The sequence below is a fragment of the Elaeis guineensis genome, chromosome 3 (genome assembly GCF_000442705.2).
Source record: "Elaeis guineensis isolate ETL-2024a chromosome 3, EG11, whole genome shotgun sequence".
Classification (NCBI taxonomy): Eukaryota; Viridiplantae; Streptophyta; class Magnoliopsida; order Arecales; family Arecaceae; genus Elaeis; species Elaeis guineensis.
This window is the reverse complement of record NC_025995.2, coordinates 55,578,666-55,602,282: the sequence shown is the minus strand read 5'-3', so window position 1 is coordinate 55,602,282 and position 23,617 is coordinate 55,578,666.

The window sequence follows — 23,617 nt, the reverse complement described above, 5'->3', positions numbered from 1 at the left end:
TGGCACATATTGTGTGCCCTTTGCTGGTGGTCCATGGTAGAAAAAGAAGAAAGGGGCACCCAAGAGTTGGGCACCCCTTGTCTTGCCCTATTTGGATTTTCCTTGACTAGGTATTTGACCTAGACAAGGATTCTTTATATCTCTTGATTTAAGATGAATTTCTTCTTAAATTTTTTATGGATTATAGAACATTAAGAGACCTTTGGGGCATGTGAAAATTGAAGAGAAAGAGTGTTAGGGCATGGAGATATAATAGACACAAAACTAAGTGTCTGGGTTAGAACAAAGAGAAGAAGAAGAGGGTCTTCTTCTAGGATTGCTGAGTTCATCTCTTTCCTTCCTCCATCTATGAGTTTTCTGAGAGTGTCTCATATCTAAAACTTCTTCTCCTATTTCTCATCTTTGGAAGAGTCTAAATCAAAAAGAAGGAGGCATCTGATCAACCATCGAAGAAGGATCAGCACAGTACTAGCATACTGTGCTGATTTCCTGGACCAAAACTTCTGATCGTGATTTGTAGGCTCGTATGGACGACTCCTAGAGGCTGGATATATGTGCAGCTCGCAACATCATCATTAAGCCCGGATCAGCAAAGTTAGAACGTCTAACTTGCAAGGTAATAGATCTGATCTATTATATTTTACATACATTAGATGTAGTATAGAAACATGTTGATATGATCAATATGTAGTTCTTGCTCTTTATATTTTAATTTTTGATTTAATGTCATGTAATAATCATGTAATAGGATCTTAGATCTAGAGATTCTCTAATTTTATAAGATAAATTTTAATTTATTTTAGTCTTCCACTATCTGGTCTTGAAAAAGTTTCAAGATCTAACCTTGAAACCCTAGATCTAGTTCCATCAATATTGGCTTCTAAGACATATATGTAACAGAAAATACTAAAACAAAACAGAAAATAGGTAACCCAAAAAATAATGATTTTTGAAGAGATTTTAAGCAGAAAAATTCAGCAAAATTCAAGATAAAAACTCCTAAAAGATTGAGGGAATAAGATAGAAGGGATTTTACCTAATTTGGATGGGATTTGACTCAATTTTTGATGGCCAAATCAAGGTTAAATGGTCTGTAATCCTAGAAGAAAAGAAGAGTAAAAAAGGTGCCAAACTTGTGATTTTGGTGAGGAAAAATCTGAAGATTTAATATCTTTAAATAGACCTCTCAGGGAAGAGTTTATGTTTGATTTCAATCAGGTTTCCAGGTGGTATTTGGATTCTTAATCATGAAAGGAAAAGAACTCCTATGGAAGTTTTGGCATAGAACCCACAGCCTAGCACGTGCTCTGCACGTGCTGGCTTATTTCTTTCTTTCTTTCTTTCTTTATTTTTTTTGATAGTTACTTTAAGATCTGTGCTATGGGCTAGATATTACAGCATTATTGGTAGATTATAAAAACTCACTAGGATTGCTTTCAGATCAATGATTCTTATTGGGGTGAGTTGGAATTGTTCCAGTCCATCGAAAGGAGTTTTGATGATACGGTGATGGAGATCATAGTATGTCTCACTACCAGATAAAATAAAATCTGAGAAGCTCATCCTGATCAATTGGATTATGATCAAATTATCAATTAGATTGATGATTTGGATCAATTTGTAAGAGTTAAAAATTTGAAAACTGCTAATTATTAGCATAAGAGACTTAATTGCAAGTGTTACAATTTAATTGGGCCTAATTAAATTATGGATCAAGTTTTAATTAATTTAAATCAAAATTAATTTAATTAGATTTAACTTAATTTAAGACTTATTGAGTTTAATTATCTAAGTTAGACTTGGATTTCAATCTTGATTATATCAGGATTGACAGTCTTTTTGAATTTGATTGGAATCGGACTCGAATTGGATTCGAATTGAACCTAACTTGAAACTCAATCAAATCAGATGCCTTAGAACCTTTTTACTGGGCTTCTCTCTTATCTTTCATATAGAGAATGGGAGTGGGGGCATGAGAAATCATGCTGCTTTCTCTTTTGTGTGCGTGAAGGTGTGAGGAGGTGCAAGTTGGTACCTCCCCACTTCCCTGGGACTCTCTCTCCCTTGTTGACCTAATTTTCTTTTGAATTTGATTCAAATATGGAAGTAGATCTGATCCTTATCAGTTTTGAGGTGTGGAGAATTATTTTTATGTGATAAAAATAAAAAAAAGAGTGGACGTGCACTATTTGATAGCTTGCAGATTTCTACATGGTGATTCCTTACTGCAAGAGACATCTCAACACCTCCTATTCTCTCCTTCTTCATCCCATGCTGCACCTCTAGATCTAAGAGAGATAGAGAGAGGTTAGAGAGAGAAAATAAGGAAAAAAGAAGGATCTTTTTCCTCTTCTTGATGATCTAATTCAGATCAAATCGGATCAACATGATGAGATCGCACTGCAGCCTTCTCTATCTCCCTTCCCTTTACATCTCCATGCTCTTTCTCCCTCTAGATGAGATCTAAGAGAGAGAAATCAGAGAGAGAGGAAGAGAAGAAAAAGATATTTTTTTTCTCTTCTTGGGGGTCTTGATCTGATCAGATCAGATCAATGCGATGAGATTGCACTGTAGTCCTATTTTTTAAGGTGTTGAAAAAGAAGTCCAGATCCAAAGAAAAAGGAGTGAGGCCTGCAGGGCACTAGCACTCTAGTGGCCTTGTTTCTCTAATCAGGATGTCTCTATATGGATATTAGTAGAGACCATGAGCTTGCACGGCTACATCAGAAATCTCAGGCATCTATAGGATTCGATCCAAGTAAGGCGTAGGGAAAGCGATTTAGATAATCAATCTTCCCTCCCTCTTTATTTCTATTTTTTAGATCTAAATAATTTTTATGCATGTCTAAACTAGATCCTTAGGTGATATTAGGATTAGATCCTTCGCATGTTATAAATTAAAATTATTTTAATTTATGCTTCTGTTGCCCTATTTTTATGAGATGAAAATTTCAGCATGCCGATCACCTGGATTTCCTTCATAAAGGTAAAGTGGGTATCCAGATTGTCTCATACAAAGGAGGATGCAGGCGGCTTGGGCCTGTAGCGGTAGGAAGCTGGGTGGAAGAAGGCTAATCCCCAATATCCTAAGGAGGTGTCAAAGCAGCGAGTGAAGAAACCATGAGGGAAAGAGATGCTAGCGCTGGAGCAACTGTAGAGGTTAGAGCCGCAGCTGAAGGAGTCAAACTTGTAGGAGAAAGAGTTGTCAAGACAATAGGGGCCTCAATCGATGAGCTGCTCTCGTCCACACCTTTTCCTCGATGGGTCACCGACTTCTTAGAGGCACCTTTGAATGTGGGAGCCTTCCTTTTCTTCGGATGATTTCGCTTCATCTTGGTGATATCCTCCAGCCTTATTTCTGTAATTAGCTAAACTTAGTCAGTGGCATTAAAGAAAGAGATAGTCAAGGAGGACAATAGCAGTACTCACCTCTGGGGTCAGTCTGGCTGAGTCCAGTATTGAAAAGTACTTCATCGGACATCAATTCATCAATCGAGAGAGCCTCGAAGTCTCTAAGGACCTTGAAGCGACCTTCTTTCTTGGCTCCCAGCTTTGAGACCTTAAATGTTGAAGCCTATAGTCGATTTCAGCTCAGCAAATTCTAGTCCTCGACCATGGAGCTGGAAATAAAAATCGCTTGTTCTAGCCATGAACGGAAGATGGAGTGCCTTAATCAAAGAAGAAACCTCCCTCGGGGAGAAAAAATACCACCAATCTTTGGAGTGATGATATCTTTTGGTGGTGAAAAAGAAGCAAAAAAGATCGACAGATGATCAGATGCTAGCCATGAAACAAAGAACCAAAAAACCTATAGCAAATCTAAAAGAATTTAGGGCAACGGCACAGAAACATAGACCATAAAAATGGAAGAGATCAAAGATGAATAGATAAATGAAAAATCTCAAGCCCACCCAGAGCGCTTCCTCATACACAGCAAGCTGATTGGGGGGTAGGTTATCGACATGCTCCTCAGCATTGGGAAGGCTAACATCGAAAAGTGGAGGGATTTCGTACCAGACCTATATCCTGAAGGAAAAGTATCCGATCTGATCGGATCACCAGGGTGTGCTTTAAAAATTTTTCTATACAAAAGCTTATATAACAATTATGAATTATCTTGATCACGGTGAAATAGAGATCAAATCTCCAGAAGTTGCTTGAATCCGATGCCTCACGAGGCTCGAAAGCACAAACCCTCTACTTCATACGCATGCCAAACTCCATAGGGAAGAGGGATGATCTCTTAAGATGTTGATCTCTTAGAGAGGAAGCAGGGGATGGTGGAGATCTAATCTCCATGTCTCAGGAGGATGTCTTCATGCCAAGAAAGGGACGCCCAAAAGGTTCACGCCAAAACCAAAAGAGCATCCGCACCTCCTTCTTCCTTTCTCACGATAAAATTTGATTTTGTCGCATCATATTCTCACATATCACCGATGGTTAAGAGGTCCTCCTTTTATAGTTGACACCCCAAGGCCTTAATCAGGACACTGAATAAAGTTAGGAATCCTAACCTTATCCAAGAAAAAATCCTACATGAGAAAGGACACCAAACCCATGCGTGAACACTCTTCACGTGCAAAAAAACTGATGGGTAGAAATAATATTGGCGCTCCCTCCTTTCTCAGTCGGTCACTATGAGAGAGAGTCTCTAGTTTTAGGGACTCTTTAGTTCTAAATCAAATCAGCTCAAATTTGGCTTGATTTGGATCCGATTCAAACCAAATTCAAAGAGCCTGTCAATCCTAATCTAATTAGGATTCTGATTTAAGTCTAACTTGAATTTTTAACCTAATTAATTTTTAATTAAATTAGATCTAATATAAAATTAATTAGGACATAAATTGACTCTCTCATAATTTTTTTGGTTCATTGATCAAATCATCATCCTCTCCAGAATTAAATCTAAACCTCATGTCTAGTGCTAGCTAGATATAGTCAACTTGTTTAATCCTATATGATCCTTAACTTAATTCTTAATTAAGCTAATCTATTTATTTAATCAAGTTACATACTTCCAAATTGAACTCATAAACTTAGGTCCATTCTTTCCTACGTTGCCTGACTTTATACGTGACTCCATAGGTTCGAATACTAAGCCAGTAGCATAGGAACTATTTTTTATACTAATCGAAGTTACCATCTAGCAATAGTTCACGATGTCCAGATAGATCGAATATATACAAGCCAATATTTAAAAACTAATACATATGGTTACAACATAATTCATTCCTTTGATCTTGAATGCTCAAGGATGATCTAGGGTTTAACTGTCAACCCTGAATGAGTCATCCATATTGTATTTCAACCTTTCACATCCATCACATGGATTACTTGGGCCTAGGGTTTACTAAATTAAAATATAGCAATGCATTATCTCCTATAATCCGGAGGGATCAATCCCATCTTGATCTACACACAAACTTCGTAAATACTTGACTGTACCCAGTAGCCTTCCGTCACTGTATTAGAAATGCAGGTAGTCCGATACCAAAGTATAGTGAGTTGCTTGTAAGTCATTATGGTGATCTTAGATTTGAGAGACACTTATGTCCATACGCTTCACGAGCTACTCTTGACAGTAGAGCACTCCACAGGTGAGTCACTTATTCAGTAACGATGTACTCCTATATCTCACCTATATGCCATACCAGTGTCTCCATATTCTTTAATTATAAGGATAACCAACCTATATGGTACACAATGATCTACATTCGATAAATGTTATCATTCCTAAATGGCATATTATTTGGTCATGAACATGTTTAAAAACTATTCGATAAATCCTCTTTTATCGAATATCATATAGTTTTAAAGACTTCATCACAACACATGAGTTCATATAAAGAAGATGTACACTTTGTGATAAAAAATATCAAATAATTTTTATTAATTCATAATTTATATATAATTATTAAGAGCACAATCATCCAAATAATTGACTTTAGGACATATTTCCTAACAACTCCCACTTGGACTAAAGTCAATCAGTACAGTATCTAATATCCATTTTTTATTTGTGTTCGTTAAACTCTTTAATTTCAAGGGCTTTAGTAAATCGATCGGCCAAGTTCTCCTTTTCGTCGATCTTCTGAAGCTCGACATCACCTTGATCCACGATCCTCCAGACTAGATAGTAGCGACACAGAATATGCTTGGTGCACTGATGGGACTTTGATTCTTTCGCTTGAGCTATGGTTCCAGTACTATCACAGTATAACAGAACAGGACCATCAAGAGAGGGTGCCACTTTAAGCTCATTGATGAACTTCTACAATCAGACAGCTTCTTTCACAACATCGGATGTCGTGATATATTTCGCCTCGCAAGTTGAGTCAGCTACAGTGTATTGCTTGAAACTTTTTTAGTAGATTACTCCTCTATTTAGGGTAAATACATACCTCAATATGCTCTTACTATCATCATGATCTGACTGAAAGCTAGAATCAGTATATCCTATAAATTTCAAGTCAGTGTCTCCATAGATAAGCCATTGGTCATTAGTATTTCTCAAATACTTAACGATTATCTTTACGACCTTCCAATGGTTCTTATCCAGATTAGACTAGTATCTACTCACTATCCCTAATGAGTGTGCCATATCCAACCTCGTACATGTCATGGCATACATGATAGATCCCACTATCAAAGCATATGAGATTCTATTCATATACTCTCTTTCTTATGGAGTTGTCGGATAATCCTTCTTAGAGAAAGTAATTTCATTGTCTATTGGAAGATAGTCTTTCTTAGAATTCTCTATGCTGAACCATTTTAGCACTGTATCAATATACGTGGATTGAAACAATCCAAGCAGTCTTTTAGATCTATCTCTATAGATCTTCATCCCTAGGATGAAGGATGCTTCTCCCAAATTTTTCATGAAGAACTGTGAAGACAACTAAAGCTTTACACTTTGTAAAGTAGGAGCGTCATTTTCTATTAACAGTATATCATCCATATATAGTACAAGAAAGATGACTATAGAACCATTAGTCCATTTATAAATGCATGATTCTTCTTTGTTCCTAATGAAGTTATACATTTTGATCACCTTATCAAAATATATATTTCAACTTCAAGATGGTTGTTTTAATCCATAAATGGATCTCTAAAGCTTGCACATCTTTGATTCATCTATGGATGTGAATTCTTCAGGTCGTATCATATACACCTCTTTTTTCAGCTCCCATTAAGGAAAGTAATTTTGACATCCATTTGTCAGATCTCATAATCAAAGTATGCCGCTATCACAAGCATAATTCGGACGAACTTGAGTATTGCCACAGGTGAAAATATCTCATCATAATCAATATCATATCGTTGACGATATCCCTTGACAACCAAACAGGCTTTATAAGTCTCCACCTTTCCGTCTACATCTCTTTTTTTTTTAAATATTCATTTACACCCTATAGATTTAATCCCTTCAGGTGGATCAATAAGTGTTCATGTACTATTGATCTCCATGGACTCTATCTCGGATTTCATGGCCTCAAGTTATTTTTTAGAGTTGGATCTTTGCATGGCATCCATGTAGGTGATCGAATCCTCATCATTCTCATCGAGTTCAATAGGATCACCATCTCGAATCAAGAAATCATAGTATCTATCTGACTGATGCGGTACTCTATCGGATCTCCTTAAAAATGCCTTAACAATGGGCTCTGAATTTGATCTTATCATATCTGGTTCTATATTTTCATTTATTTGTGTCGGTTTTCTACCTATCGAACTTCATTAAGTTCAACCTTAGAGGCATCAGTTCCTTCACTAAGGAACTCCTTTTCTAAAAAGACTACCTTATTGCTGACGAACAACTTTTGTTCTTCAGCAAGGTAGAAATAATATCCTTTAGTTTTTTTTGGGTATCCCACAAAATAACACTTATCAAACCTAGATTTGAGCTTATCAGTCTGTAAATATTTTACATAAATCGGACAATCGCAAACCCTAAGATGAGAGAGTGTCGGCTTACGTTCAATCTATATCTCATATAGAGTTTTTGTGAATGATTTGCTCGAAATATTGTTCAGAACATAGCATGCAGTCTCAAGTGCATAATCCCAAAAAGAGATTGGCAGACTCGTAGAGTCCATCATGGACTGAACTATGTCCAATAGGATTCGATTTCTCCTTTCTGAGATGCCATTATACTATGGTGTCCTAGGAGGGATCTATTATAAGAGAATCTCATTCTCTCCTAGATATATCAAAAACTTATTGGAAGGTATTCGCCTCAGTCTGATTGAAGAATTTTGATACTCTTTCTAGTTTATTTTTCTACTTTATTATAGAATTATTTGAATATTTCAAATGATTCGGACTTGTGCTTCATAAGCTAGATGTACTCATATCTCAATAGATCGTCAGTAAATATAATGAAGTAGTAATACCTCCTTTGGTGCCTATGTTCATAGGTCCACATACATCATTATATACTAGATTTAGAACATCATTAGCTCGTTCATCCTTTCTAGTAAAGGATGAGTTGGTCATCTTCTCAAGAAGACAGGACTCACAAGTCAGTAATGATTCACAATCATTGATATTGAGAATTTTCTCTTTAGTTAACATGTTTATTCTATTCTTATTTATATGACCGAGCCTATAATGCCAAAGGTAAGCATCCATGATATTATCTATTTTAGAATGTTTGTTCGATGTATGCATTACACTGACTAGTTGTGATAATGCATAAATGTCATATTTCAATTATCCACGTATAATTATAATATCATTCATAATGATATCACAGTAATTTTTCTTTATAGAAAAATTATAACCATTCTTGTCCGAAAGACCTATGAAAATAATATTCATAAGAAAAGATAGACAATAATGACAGTCATCAAAAATAATGGCATTTGAATTGAGAGCCAGCTAAACTTTTCTTATAGCTAGAATTGGAACAGCTCTTCCATCTCCAATATTTAGAAATCATTCGCTCTTCTCAAATTCTCTACTAACTTGAAGTCTTTACAATGAATTACATATATGAATTAGACTTTCGGTACCCAATACCCAAGAAGTAGTATCATAGATAGAGAAATTATAAGATGTTATCATATAAGTACTTTATCCAGCAATGCTTTACTGATTTTTCTTCCTAGATCTGTTTATTTCTGCCTGATTCTGGTCTGCCTTAGACTGCTTAGAATCAGCATGGTAATTTTGCACCTTGCATTTTCTTCCTCTTTTAGAGGATTGATGCCCATTAAGAATAAATTCTCAAGTATGCCAAAAGACTTGTTCAACATTTGAAGTATCTCCTTTGGCTGAATATCATTGAATTTACAACTAAATTCATCACTCATAGCAGCCCTCATTATGCAACGTACTGTCATACAGTCATCAAGCCACTTTTGATAAATATTTTTAACCATCATATCAGTATTGGAAGCTGATACTTCAGGTGCTAGATCTATAATCACATATAGGATCCTCTCATGCTCGAGAACTATTCTCAACTTTCGATAATAATTATCAAAATTAGGTCCCATAAACTTGTCACTGTTCAACAGTCAGTGAAGTGATAAACTACTAGCCATTACTGAAAGAAAAATAAAAGACTTATTAGTATATGAATTATTTAATCCTAAAGACTTGGACTTTAGTCTAAAGATTCTTCCACTATTTTATACGAACTGGTAGCCTCTACCTTCAATTTGAAGAATTACTTTAATTCCTTAGCAGGTACTAGAATCCACACAGACTGTACACAAATCTGACTATGCTCGGCCAACCCATGTGCATTTATAGGTAGGTTCTTAACCAATTGTTTCTCTAAACAATTTCTAGTAATTAATTTTGTCTCAAGTTTTATTTCAGTAAGCTAGGGCCTCCACCGAAAGTCTTGATTAGGTCTAACCACTAACATGATTATACTCAGTCCATCTAACCAACAAATGATCAGGTCCAACTATGATCGGTCAACCTAACCATCTATCAGAGAGACATGACTGACCTATCATTTAATGAATGATAATTTCAATATCCAAATAAACACCAGGCCTATGGGTTTGCAATGCTTATCTAGACTATTAGACCCATTACATCTACTTTAATGAGAGGCTATAATCTAGTTATTTTCATAACTAGCTCATTTTATGAACCTAATAATTTAAAGGATTTGATTTGAGAAGTAATTGATCTATAAGTCTTAAATCCTCCTACTGACTTCACTAAGTCATTGAATTGGACTAGAAATAAACTGGTCGAAAGGGCACCTAATTCAGTCAAACTGATTTAATAATTGAGAATAAGAGAAGAGATTAACTAACAAATCTTAAATCCTCCTACTGACTTCACCAAGTCATGAAGAGAACTAGAGACAAGTCTGGTCTAAAGACATCTAAATCAGTTGTTGGTGCAAAAATCCGCTTGCGCTGGAGAAGCTGGAGTCGGGAAGCCGCGGTCGCCGCCGGGACCTGCAAGGGAAGTCTAAACCGGAGGTGGGGTTGCTCTGGCAAGACCCTCCGACGCTCAAGTCAGTTCTCTGCCTCAACAAGAATGGAGTGCTCGAACAAAGAATTTAGCAGAGTTTTGAGATAAGGAAAATGAGCTTGAAGAATAACGTATCTGGGTCTCCCTTTTATAGGCGGAGGAGGCAACGGATTGATGGCGACGTTTGTAACCGCCTGGTAGTGGGCCGCCCATGGTCAGGGGAATTGATTGCGAAAGGTGGTGGAGCAGACACGTGGCCATCACTGCGGCCCGCCACGTGGAATCTGTTATGAGGGGTGGAGCAGCGTCCGTTGTCGTGACTTGCCAGCGGATAGAAGAATCGCATGGTATCCGTCGCAGGAGGTGGAGCAGGTTCGTGGCCGTTATTGTGGCCTGCCAGGGGATAGTGGAGCTGTGCGGAATCCGCCACAGGGAGTGGAGCAGGGTGGCGATGGTTACTGCGGCCTGTCAGGGAATGATGGAACTGCGCGGAGTCCGCCACAGGAAGTGGAGCAGGGTCGTGGTCGTTTTGGTGGCCTGTCAGGGGGCGTGGATCTGTCGATTGAAGCTCGGCAGCAGCCGGAGCCCGATTTCTGTTGAGGTCCGGGAGAGGTCCTCTTGGCGATTGGGGTCGTGGGTGGAGCCCTACTCCCGGGGGAGTCCGGGCGGAACCCTCTCAGAGCCGAAGTTGCGGGCAGAACCCGACTCCCGTAGGAGTCCGGGCGGAGTCTGCTTGCGGCTGTAGTCGTTGGCGTCGGAGATGAAGCTTGGCTCCCTTAAGAGCACGGGCGAAGTCCTCCTGCAATTTAAAATTAAAGACGAAGTCCGGCTCTCGTAGGAGTCCGGATGGAGCTTACCAGCAGTTGATACTGAGAGTGGAGCCCGGCTCCCGTAGGAATTCAGGCGGAGCTGCGCTGCTGTCGGCGGTGGAGCCCGGCTCTCGTAGGAGTCCGGGCGGAGCTGCGTTGCAATCAAAGTTAAAGGTGAAGTCTGGCTCCCGTAGGGGTCCGGACGAAGCTTACCAGCAGCTGACATTGAGGTTGGAGCCCGACTCCCGTAGGACTCCGGGCAGAGCTGTGCTGCTGTCGGCGGTGGAGCCCGGCTCCCGTAGGAGTCCGGGCGGAGCTGTGCTGATGTCGACGGTGGAGCCCGGCTCCCGTAGGAGTCGTGCTGATGTCGGCGATGGAGCCCGGCTCCCATAGGAGTCCGGGTGGAGCTGTGCTGATGTCGGCGGTGGAGCCCGGCTCCCGTAGGAGCCGTGCTGATGTCGGCGGTGGAGCCGGCTCCCGTAGGAGTCCGGGCGGAGCCGTGCTGATGTCGGCGGTGGAGCCCGGCTCCCGTAGGAGCCCGGGCGGAGCCGTGCTGATGTCGGCGGTGGAGCCCGGCTCCCGTAGGAGCCCGGGCGGAGCCGTGCTGATGTCGGCGGTGGAGCCCGGCTCCCGTAGGAGCCGGGCGGAGCCGTGCTGATGTCGGCGGTGGAGCCCGGCTCCCGTAGGAGCCCGGGCGGAGCCGTGCTGATGTCGGCGGTGGAGCCCGGCTCCCATAGGAGCCCGGGCGGAGCCGTGCTGATGTCGGCGGTGGAGCCCGGCTCCCGTAGGAGTTCGGGCGGAGCCGTGCTGATGTCGGCGGTGGAGCCCGGCTCCCGTAGGAGCCCGGGCGGAGCTGTGCTGCTTGAAGTTGATTCCGTCGAGGATTTTGACTGTGGGTATTTTATACCCAACACCAGTCCCCCCACTTTCGAGTTTGAATTTCAAGCGAAGGAAGTACATAGAGAGAAAGGTGGGTATAGTCAGAACCGTCTCTTCGAATTCTGTGCACTGCCGCCTCCAGATATTTTGGCATTAAATGAGCGTGTGCCAGAGTCTTTTCGAATTGGAGCGGTATGAGGGGACACTTCGAAAGTCCCGCAGGTACACTGGCCTAGGTACGACGCAATTATGGTCCTGCCAACCGTCAGCTGCTTTTAGCCGCCTGCCAGGGGGAGTGGGACACGTGGCGGGTGTGGACTGGCCTGGGGGGATTCGCGATCATTATGACACCGGATCCTAGGGTCTATTTAAACCCGTCCTCTCCCCTTCAGGCGTCCTACTCTATTTCTGATTTTTTGCTGGCGTCTGTCTTCCCTTCGAGAGCCTGCTCTAGTGAATGTCTTCTCGAGCCGTAGGCGCCTCCCGCTTCTCGCTCCCCAGGTCCCCAGAGCAATATAGGTTAGTGCCAACCTTCTTCTTACCGCCTAGGGGCTTCTCCTCTTTTCATTACTTTTGTGTCTTCTTCTGAGTTGGCCTTCGGCGTCTCGTTCCCCTTTCGGTCTGCCTTTCTAGGATCCTTTAGGTTCTCCCTCCAAAACTGCTCAAAATGTCTTCCGACTCCTCTGTCCCCATCAGTTCTGAGGGTTCTTCTTCTTCGAACCCCTAGATCCCTGTCTCTGCGGACGAACCCGCGTCCGGGGCAGGGTCCCGCCCGATTTTTGCGTCGGGCGCCATTCCATGTTCGTCGACTCCGGATGAACTCCTTCTGATAAGGGCTCGGTACGGGGTTCCTTCGGAGTACGACCTGGAGCTTCCTGGCCCCTCTGACCGGGCCAGCGCTCCTCCTCCTGGTTGCTTTTGTTTGTATCAGGAGGCATTTCGTGCCGGACTTCGGCTTCCGCTTCCTGTCTTTGTTGCCGTCTTCTTTCGCTTCTTAGATATTTCTCTCACCTCTGTGGCCCCGAATTCCTTTAGGTTTTTGATAGGGTTTCTCTCTCTCTGCCACATAGCCGAGGTCCAGCCATCCCTCTCCTTGTTCAGGCATTTTTACACCTTCAAACGCCATCCTTCAGCGAAGGACTGGTGGTACTTCTCCCCCCAATTTGGTAAGAAGGGGTTGCTGAAGGGCGCCCCTTCTTCGATTCACAATTGGAAGGGGAAATTTCTCTTCGTCTACTGCCCGACCCTGGAACTGGGTCTGCCCCCTTGGGGGTCTCTGAGGGATTCCGTTCGTCGGGCTCCCAGCCTGGGAGAGGACGACCTGCAGGCCGCCCAGAAGCTTCTAAGTTATCCCGCTCCTTCCTTTCCTAACCTTCCTATGAGAGCTCAGAAGAGGAAGGGCGCGACGGCCTCCGGATCGGTGAAGAGGGCCAGGGTGGAGGAGACGAGCTTGGCCGCGCCCGTCTAGGCGACCCCGGCCATCGACATTCCTTCGGATGCCGAGCCAGCGGTCCCCCGGGCTTCCTCAAGGAGCCCGCTGATTGGGGCCCTCATTCCGGGGGCTCGTCCCATGGAGGCGCCCGTCGCGGGAAGAAGGAGGAAATCGGTGGCTCGCAGGGCGAGCAACCACCGAGCTGCTGTAGACGAGTCCGTCTGCTCCGAGGGGGGATCGGAGAACCCCTTCAACGACAAAGATCTGATCAGGCGGCTGCTCGATGGCTGCATTCTGTCCGATGTCGTGGAGAGGATCGACCGCGCCGATCCCGAGCAGCAGGCTTGGGACTCTTTGGGGTCCTTCCTTGAGGTAAGCGGATGTTTATTTGCATGGTCACTCGGCCTTTGTTGTGATTCTCTATCCGTCCTTGCAGATTGGGCACCAGCTATTCGCCTACGTCGAGGCATCGAGCCACATGAGAAGGGACCTCCTTAGAGTTCTTTTGTAGTCATCTCTTTTTTGTAGCTGCTTTCTTCTTGTCGTTTTGTCCCTCTTTCCTGGCCGTCCTGGCCCTGTAGTACGTATATCGGAAATGAAGAAAAAGCGCTTTGTGTTACCTTGTCCACGTGTAGCACCGATATTGTCGTCCGTTGACCCTTTCTCGTTGTTTGGCTTAGATGTCGTCGTGGGAAGGGGCTCTTCCCTTTCCTCCGATCTCATCATGTGGCCAAGTCTCGCCACCATTTTTAACCCTTGCTGGCGAAGTAGCGGATGGAGCCCGGCTCCCGTAGGAGTCCGGGTGAAGCTTTCCTGGGCGGCGGAACCCGGCTCCCGTAGGAGTCCGGGCGAAGCTTTCCTTGGCGGCGGAACCCGGCTCCCGTAGGAGTCCGGGCGAAGCTTTCCTTGGCGGCGGAACCCGGCTCCCGTAGGAGTCCGGGCGAAGCTTTCCTTGGCGGCGGAACCCGGCTCCCATAGGAGTCCGAGTGAAGCTTTCCCGGGCGGTAGAACCCGGCTCCCGTAGGAGTCTGGGCGAAGCTTTCCTTGACTGTGGAACCCGGCTCCCGTAGGAGTCCGGGCGAAGCTTTCCTTGGCGGCGGAACCCGGCTCTCGTAGGAGTCCGGGTGAAGCTTTCCCGGGCAGTGGAACCCGGCTCCCGTAGGAGTCCGGGCGAAGCTTTCCTTGGCGGCGGAACCCGGCTCCCGTAGGAGTCCGGGCGAAGCTTTCCTTGGCGGCGGAACCCGGCTCCCGTAGGAGTCCGGGCGAAGCTTTCCCGGGCGACGGAACCCGGCTCCCGTAGGAGTCCGGGTGAAGCTTTCCCGGGCGGCGGAACCCGGCTTCCGTAGGAGTCCGGGCGAAGCTTTCCTTGGCGGCGGAACCCGGCTCCCGTAAGAGTCTGGGTGAAGCTTTCCTTGGCGGCGGAACCCGGCTCCCGTAGGAGTCCGGGTGAAGCTTTCCTGGGCAGCAGAACCCGGCTCTCGTAGGAGTCCGGGCGAAGCTTTCCTTGGCGGCGGAACCCGGCTCCCGTAGGAGTCCGGGCGAAGCTTTCCTTGGCGGCGGAACCCGGCTCCCGTAGGAGTCCGGGTGAAGCTTTTCTTGGCGGCGGAACCCGGCTCCCGTAGGAGTCCGGACCTTCCATTTTGCTTGAGCTGACGCGAGGTTCTCGTTATCAGCCTGGCTTGTGGGGGCGCGTTAGGGCGCTGTAAGGCCTCTCCCCCCTCCGGTCTAAAAGAACCGGGCCTTCAACTTTGCTCATGTCAGGACGAGGTTCTCCTCCTGTTCCTGACATGGCTGTGGGGGCACATTAGGGCGTTGCAAGGCCTCTCTCCCCATCCGATCTAAAAGAACCAGGCCTTTGACTTTGCTCAAGTTAGGGCGAGGTTTTCCTCCTGTCCCTAACAGGGCTATGGGGGCACATTAGGGCGTTGTAAGGCCTCTCCCCCCATCCGGTCTAAAAGAACCGGGCCTTTGACTTTGCTCATGTTAAGGCGAGGTTTTCCTCCTGTCCCTAACAAGGCTGTGGGGGCACATTAGGGCGTTGTGAGGCCTCTCCCCCCATCCGGTCTAAAAGAACCGGGCCTTTGACCTTGCTCACGTCAGGACGAGGTTCTCCTCCTGTTCCTGACGTGGCCATGTTCTTGGAGGGATCATATCCAGTCATAATACATCCACGCTAGGTGGGAGGAGCATGTTAGCTAAAAAGAAAAGTAGATTCAAAGCGAAATAGTAAGCGATACATTTACAGTATTCCCGCTCCTCCTTGAGGCCCTCCGGTGATGGAGTCGATGGTCCCGATGGGCGGCCGGTCCCCGGGCTGCTCCTCCCTTTTCTGCGGTTCAGGCGGCGGGAGGGCTCTTGGCCGGTCTCTTCTATCCTCAGGCCTGCGGCGGATGAATCTGTCAAGTCAACCTCGCCGAATGAGCTCCTCGATCTCATCTTGGAGCTGGATGCATTCCTCCGTGTCGTGGCCGTGGTCACGGTGGTAGAGGCAGAACTTGTTGGGGTTGCACTTCCCGGGGTGCGTGCGCATCCTCTCCGGCCTAGGGAGCTGCTCCCTGACCTCCATCAGCACCTGGGCCTTCGAGGCGTTGAGGGGGGCGTAGTTGCGAAATTTTCCTGGCGGGGAACCCCACCGAAACCTGTTGTCCGGACTTCTCTGCCTGCGTGCCCGGGGGGGAGTATGGGCGCGCTTATGTCCAGGAAGGGATCAGGAGCGAGGCCGGACTTCCTTTGGCCTCTTCTCAACTGCGGGCTTACCAGAATCTCCCGCCTGATGCTCCCTCGCAGTCTCTTCGTCCTTCATTTTGAAGGCCTCTTCCGCTCGGGCGTATCCTTCAGCCCGAGCCAGCAGATCAGCAAAATCCCTGGGGTACTTCTTCTCCAGAGAGTACAGGAGATCATTCTTCTGAAGGCCACCTTTCAGGGCGGCCATGGCAACTGACTGGTCCAAGTTCCGGACCTCCAACGCCGCGATGTTGAAGCGGTTGACGTAGGCCCGTATGGACTCCCCTTCTCTCTGCTTGATGTTGATGAGGGACTCCGAACCTTTCCGGGGATGTCGGCTGCTGACAAAATGGGCCACGAATTGGTGGCTCATTTGATCGAAGGAGAATATGGTACCCGGCTTCAGGGCCGAGTACCAGTTTCTTGCTGCTCCCTTTAAAGTAGATGGGAAAGTCCGGCACAAGATGGCGTCAGGAGCACCGTGAAGCAGCATCATCGTTCGAAAGGCCTCCAGATGATCAATCGGGTCCGACGTCCCGTCGTAGCTTTCGAACTGGGGAAGCTTGAAATTCGACGGGATCGATTCCTGCATAATCATTTGGGAGAAGGGAGGGTCAGTGCAAATATCCTCACCATAAGCGGGAGGCGCGTGGCGGAGTTCTTCGATCCGTCGGTTCATCTCTTGGAGCCTCCGGTCCAGGAAGTCCTCTCGACTTCGAGTCTCGAGGGTCCTTTGGCAGAACGGGGGCAGGGATCTTCCAGGGGTGGAGTCGTGGTCCGATTGAGGGCTCTCTACCCTCGGATTCGCCTTCCCGGGAAGGATGGGGCAGCTGGCCCAGGTGGCCCGCCCCACCGCCAGGTTCTGGCATTCCGGAGATGCCCCCTCCGGATGCACCGACGCCTGCGGTGGCTGCTGCTGCATTGCTTGCACGGCTTCGACGAGGCCTTTGACCTGCTGCGCCAGCAAGTCAAACTGCTCCGCGCCGACCGCCGTCGCCGGAGGGGGAGGAGGAGGAGGCTGAGAAACGGGAGGGGAGGCCGGAGCCTGAGATCTGGCCGCGGAGGCCGTGGACCGCCGGGTGGACGCCCTGCGCGGAGGCATCGGGTGTCGATCTTGCGGGGGGGGATTAGGAGTGGATGACGGAGAAACGGTCGAAGGCAGCTCCGTTGAACACTCCTTTAAGAACAAGGGTGCTGCGAAGACACACACCCTTCCTCTAGCGCCAATCCTGTTGGTGCAAAAATCCACTTGCGCCGGAGAAGCTGGAGTCGGGGAAGCCGCGGTCGCCGCCGGGACCTGTAAGGGAAGTCTAAATCGGAGGTGGGGTTGCTCCGGCAAGACCCTCCGACGCTCAAGTCTGTTCTCTACCTCAACAAGAATGGAGTGCTCGAACGGAGAATTTAGCAGAGTTTTGAGATAAGGAAAATGAGCTTGAAGAATAACGTATCTGGGTCTCCCTTTTATAGGCGGAGGAGGCAACAGATTGATGGCGACGTTTGTAACCGCCTGGTAGTGGGCCGCCCATGGTCAGGAGAATTGATTGCGAAAGGTGGTGGAGCAGACACGTGGCCATCACCGCGGCCCGCCACGTGGAATCTGTTATGAGGGGTGGAGCAGCGTCCGTTGTCGTGACTTGCCAGCGGATAGGAGAATCGCATGGTATCCATCGCAGGAGGTGGAGCAGGTTCGTGGCCGTTATTGTGGCCTGCCAGGGGATAGTGGAGCTGTGCGGAATCCGCCACAGGGAGTAGAGCAGGGTGGCGATGGTTACTGCGGCCTGTCAGGGAATGATGGAACTGTGCGGAGTCCGCCACAGGAAGTGGAGCAGGGTCGTGGTCGTTTTGGTGGCCTGTCAGGGGGCGTGGATCTGTTGATTGAAGCTCGGCAGTGGTCGGAGCCCGGTTTCTGTTGAGGTCCGGGAGAGGTCCTCCTGGCGGTTGGGGTCGTGGGTGGAGCCCTACTCCCGGGGGAGTCCGGGCGGAACCCTCTCGGAGCCGAAGTTGCGGGCGGAACCCGGCTCCCGTAGGAGTCTGGGCGGAGTCTGCTTGCGGCTGTAGTCGTTGGCGTCGGAGATGAAGCTCGGCTCCCTTAAGAGCACGGGCGAAGTCCTCCTGCAATTTAAAATTAAAGGCAAAGTCCGGCTCTCGTAGGAGTCCGGATGGAGCTTACCAGCAGTTGATACTGAGAGTGGAGCCCGGCTCCCGTAGGAATCCGGGCGGAGCTGCGCTGCTGTCGGCGGTGGAGCCCGGCTCCCGTAGGAGTCCGGGCGGAGCTGCGTTGCAATCAAAGTTAAAGGTGAAGTCCGGCTCCCATAGGGGTCCGGACGAAGCTTACCAGCAGCTGACATTGAGGTTGGAGCCCGGCTCCCGTAGGAGTCTGGGCGGAGCTGTGCTGCTGTCGGCGGTGGAGCCCAGCTCCTGTAGGAGTCCGGGCGGAGCTGTGCTGATGTCGACGGTGGAGCCCGGCTCCCGTAGGAGCCGTGCTGATGTCGGCGGCGGAGCCCGGCTCCCGTAGGAGTCCGAGCGGAGCTGTGCTGATGTCGGCAGTGGAGCCCGGCTCCCGTAGGAGCCGTGCTGATGTCGGCGGCAGAGCCCGGCTCCCGTAGGAGTCCGGGCGGAGCTGTGCGGATGTCGGCGGTGGAGCCCGGCTCCCGTAGGAGCCCGGGCGGAGCCGTGCTGATGTCGGCGGTGGAGCCCGGCTCCCGTAGGAGCCCGGGCGGAGCTGTGCTGATGTCGGTGGTGGAGCCCGGCTCCCGTAGGAGCCCGGGCGGAGTGGTGCTGATGTCGGCGGTGGAGCCCAGCTCCCGTAGGAGTCCGGGCGGAGCCGTGCTGATGTCGGCGGTGGAGCCCGGCTCCCGTAGGAGCCCGGGCGGAGCTGTGCTGATGTCGGCGGTGGAGCCTGACTCCCGTAGGAGTCCGGACGGAGCTGTGCTGATGTCGGCGGTGGAGCCCGGCTCCCATAGGAGTCCGGGCGGAGCCGTGCTGATGTCGGCGGTGGAGCCCGGCTCCCGTAAGAGCCCGGACGGAGCTGTGCCGCTTGAAGTTGATTCCGTCGAGGATTTCGGCTGTGGGTATTTTATACCCAACATCAGTCATATTGATTTACCTTAATAGCATGGATCAGCTCGAATCAATTAGTGACCTAATCAAAACTTAATCTTCCGTATTGGTCAGATAAGTGAGATCAGTGGAAGGGTCTATCTCGGCTTACCTTAGACACCATCAAAATAGTCAGGTAAATGGACTATCAATTAAAAATCACCGATCATATTGTCAAGCAATATTGCCAAACTTACCTTAGATACCAATTGATCGATTTATTTCGATTTGATCTACCAAAGGACTCGGACTAAACCATTGAGCCATAATCAGGTCCATATGGTATGGTCAAAAATATAAACTTCATCAAGCTACAACTATTGAGATTGATCTTGAAAAAATTCTAACCTAATCTAACTCAATTCTTGATTAGATTTAATCAATTTCTCTAATTGATCCATATTTATTTTTAACCCTAGATCTAATCCAATTAGAAGACCTGCTTCGTGCTAACTCATGGTCCATCGATTTATGAGATATCTTAATCATCTTTCAATTCTCAAATCTAGATTACTTAATTCCAAATTAAGCATGTGAAATGTGTATTTCAGTCTATAAAACTATTCTACTAAGGTTTCAAGTGAAGCATACATCATATGTCATACAATTTTTCAGATGTTAAAATCTAATTTTAGATCTATGTTTAACAATTAAACATATATAAATTTGATCTAAATTATTTATGCACATCACATGCATCATAGCATAATTTAGATCTCTACTGACTACATCATATGTAACTTACAATTCAGATCTTAAAATAATTTTTATATCTAAATTAATTTCATTAAAATTGTAACAAATTATAAATCAGCTTAGATCTAATTTAAATATATTTATGATCAAAATAATTTTAAAATTTTTTTGCTATTTTTTTCATGAGACTTGATCACAGTGGCATCCCTACATATCATAAGAGAATCCGTCGAATGGGTAAAAGAGGGACTTAATCCTTACTTCCTTTTATTATTGGATGGTCTGGTTATCATCTTAATTCAAGTATTAGGCTACTAAGACTTGAAATCTAATTTCAAGAATTAATTACATCTACATATGCAATAATAAAAAATTCAGACATATACTAAACATGATCATATCATGCATGCTATGTATCTAACCTAATTAGATCAATGCATCAAATTAATTTCATATAAATTTCAGATCTGAATCTACTTTTATACAACATATAAAATACTTAAATCAGATCTGAAATCTTATAGAAAAATAATTTAAACACACACATGAATGTATAGAAATTAAATTCTGGTTAGACCTGATTTGATGTTATGCAAAATTTTGCTTAAAATTAGATCTAAAAATCTATCAAAATAGATTCAATTCAGATCTTGATTAAGTCTGACTTCTAACCTAAAATAATATTATAAAAATTCTATAAAAATAGATTTAAAATAGATTTTAATTTGATTATTATTTTAGTAAAAATTTGCATCAAAAAATTTTTGTTATAACAATTTTATAACTAACTTCAATCAACTATTGATTTTATTCTTGAAATTTGATCAAAATTAGATCAAATATTTTTTAATGAATAGGTCTAAATCAGATGTAATATTCTACATAAAATTTGATCATATATCTTATATAAATTATCAAAAAAATTAACTATGCATATCATGTATCAATCCTGCTCTGAACTATTTGAAGAAAAAGTATCCAATTTGATTGGGTCACCAGGGTGTGTTTTAAAAATTTTTCTATATAAAAGCTTATATAACTATTATGGATTACCTTGATGACAGTGGAATAAGGATCAAATCTCCAGAGGTTCCTTGAATCTGATGTCTCGCGAGGTCTGAAAGCATAAGTCCTCTACTTCGCACGCACGTCAAGCTCTGTAGGAAAGAGGGATGATCTCTTGAGACGTTGATCTCTCAAAGAGAAAGCAAGGGATGGTGGAGATCTAATCTCCATGCCTTATGAGGATGTCTTCACACCAACGAAGGGATGCCCAAAAGGTTCACGCCAAAACCAAAAGAGCGTCCGCACCTCCTTCCTTTCTCATGGTAAAATCTGATTTTGTCGCACAAAATTCTCACATATCATCGGTGGTTAAAAGGTCCCCCTTTTATAGTTGACGCCCCAAGGTCTTAATTAGGACACTGAATTAAGTTAGGAATCCTAACCTTATCCAAGAAGGAATCCTACATGAGAAAGGACACCAAACCCATGCGTGAACACTCTTCACGCACAAAAAAATTAATGGGCGGAAATAATATTGGCGCTCCCTCCTTTCTCAGTCGATCACTATGAGAGAGTCCCTAGTTTTAGGGACTCTTTGGTTCTAAACTAAATCAACTCAAATTTAGCTTGATTCGAATTCGATTCAAATCCAATTCAAACTAAATTTGAAGAGTTTGTCAATCCTAATCTAATTAAGATTCTGATCTAAGTCTAAGTTAAATTTTTAATCTAATTAATTTTTAATTAAATTAGATCTAATATAAAATTAATTAAGATATAAATTGACTCTCTCATAAATTTTTTGGATCATTGATCAGATCATAATCATCTCCAAAATTAAACCTGAACCTCATGTCTAATGCTAGCTAGACATAGTCAACTTGTTTAATCCCGTATGGCCTTTAACTTAATTTTTTATTAAGCTAATCTATTTGTTCAATCAAATCACGTATTTTCAAATTAAACTCATAGACTTAGGTCAATTCTTTCCTACATTATCTGACTTTGTGCGTGACTCCATAGGTTCAAATATTAAGTCGATAGCATAAGAACTATTTTCTATACTAATCGAAGTTACCATCTAGCAATGATTTCCGACATTCGAATAGGTTGAATATATACAAGACAATATTCAAGAACTAATACATATGGTTACTGCATAATTTATCTCTTTGATCCTGAATGCTTAAGGACGATCTAGGGTTTAACTATTGTTGGGTATGAAGTGCCCCCTGGTCGAAGTCTGCAGAGGACTGATCCTTCGGGGCTCCTCCGGCTCCCGACCTTGTACATGATGCCTCTCTGAACTCCCTCGGCCGTCCGGACTTCTTCGACAATGGGCCTCAGTATTCACCCATCGGGCCACCCCAAAGGCCCTCTGAGCTTCACTGTTAGCCGTCCTTCTACAGCAATCGACTACCCCCAAACTTCTTTCGGACTTCGTCAGCATCCGAGCTTTTCCGACAATGAGATTTCTACAGTAACCAGGCTCTTTCCATGTTTCTACGACGGTCGACCGCCTTTAGGATTCCAGCCGAGCTCCTACGATAGCCGGAGTTCTTCCGCGAGCGGCCTACTCCGAACTTTCACTACGAGTGGTCTACTCCGAACTCCTGCTATGAGCAGTCTACTCCGAACCCTTACAGCGGATGGCCTACCTCGGATCCCTATTGTAAGCAAATCCCATCCAAGCCTCCGCTGTAAACATATTCCTTCCGAACTTCCATTATAGGTAGACTTCAGCCGAGCTTCTTCGTAGTCGGATCCCACGACAACTGACCTTCGACCGAGCTTCCGCAATAAGCGGTCTACTTTCAGCCTTCTACAAGAACCAGACTTCGACCGAACTTCTATAGCGATTAGATATTGGATGAGCTTCTATGACGATCGGACTCCGGCAGCTGGATTCCTACAACGACCGATCTTCTCCGATGTCTGCCGAACCTCCCCAATGCCATCTAAAGTCCATCACCGGCCGACCCTCCACCAGATCCTTCATAAAATCGAACTTCCCCAACGGATCATCTTCAGGTGAGTTTCCACATCGGGCGAATCCCAGACGGACTTCTCCAACAATCAGATTCCTATCGGGCTTCGCCAACGGAAAGTTTCTATCCGAGTTTCTGCAGCAGGTGACTCCCATTCGTAGTATCAGCGCCTAAGCCATCCAACAATAGTAGACTCCTCAGCAGCTTCGGGGACATCCGAGCTTCTCCCAAACCAATAATAGAGAGCCATTCCGCTCCATCAGATGTCCCAGCCAAGCTCCAGCCGACAGATCAGAGCTCTCTGACAAGTCACGACAAGAGCCGCACTCCTGCTCCACTCCCTACAATGGATTTCATGCAGCTCCACCACTCTCTGACAAGTCGCGACAAGAGCCGTCCTCCTGCTCCACTCCTTGTAATGGATTTCATGCAGCTCCACCACTCTCTGGCAAGTCCCGACAACGGACACCACTCCACTCTCCGCAACGAGCTCCACGTGGCCCTGAACGACCCCTGATGCCACTACTCTCTGTAACAAA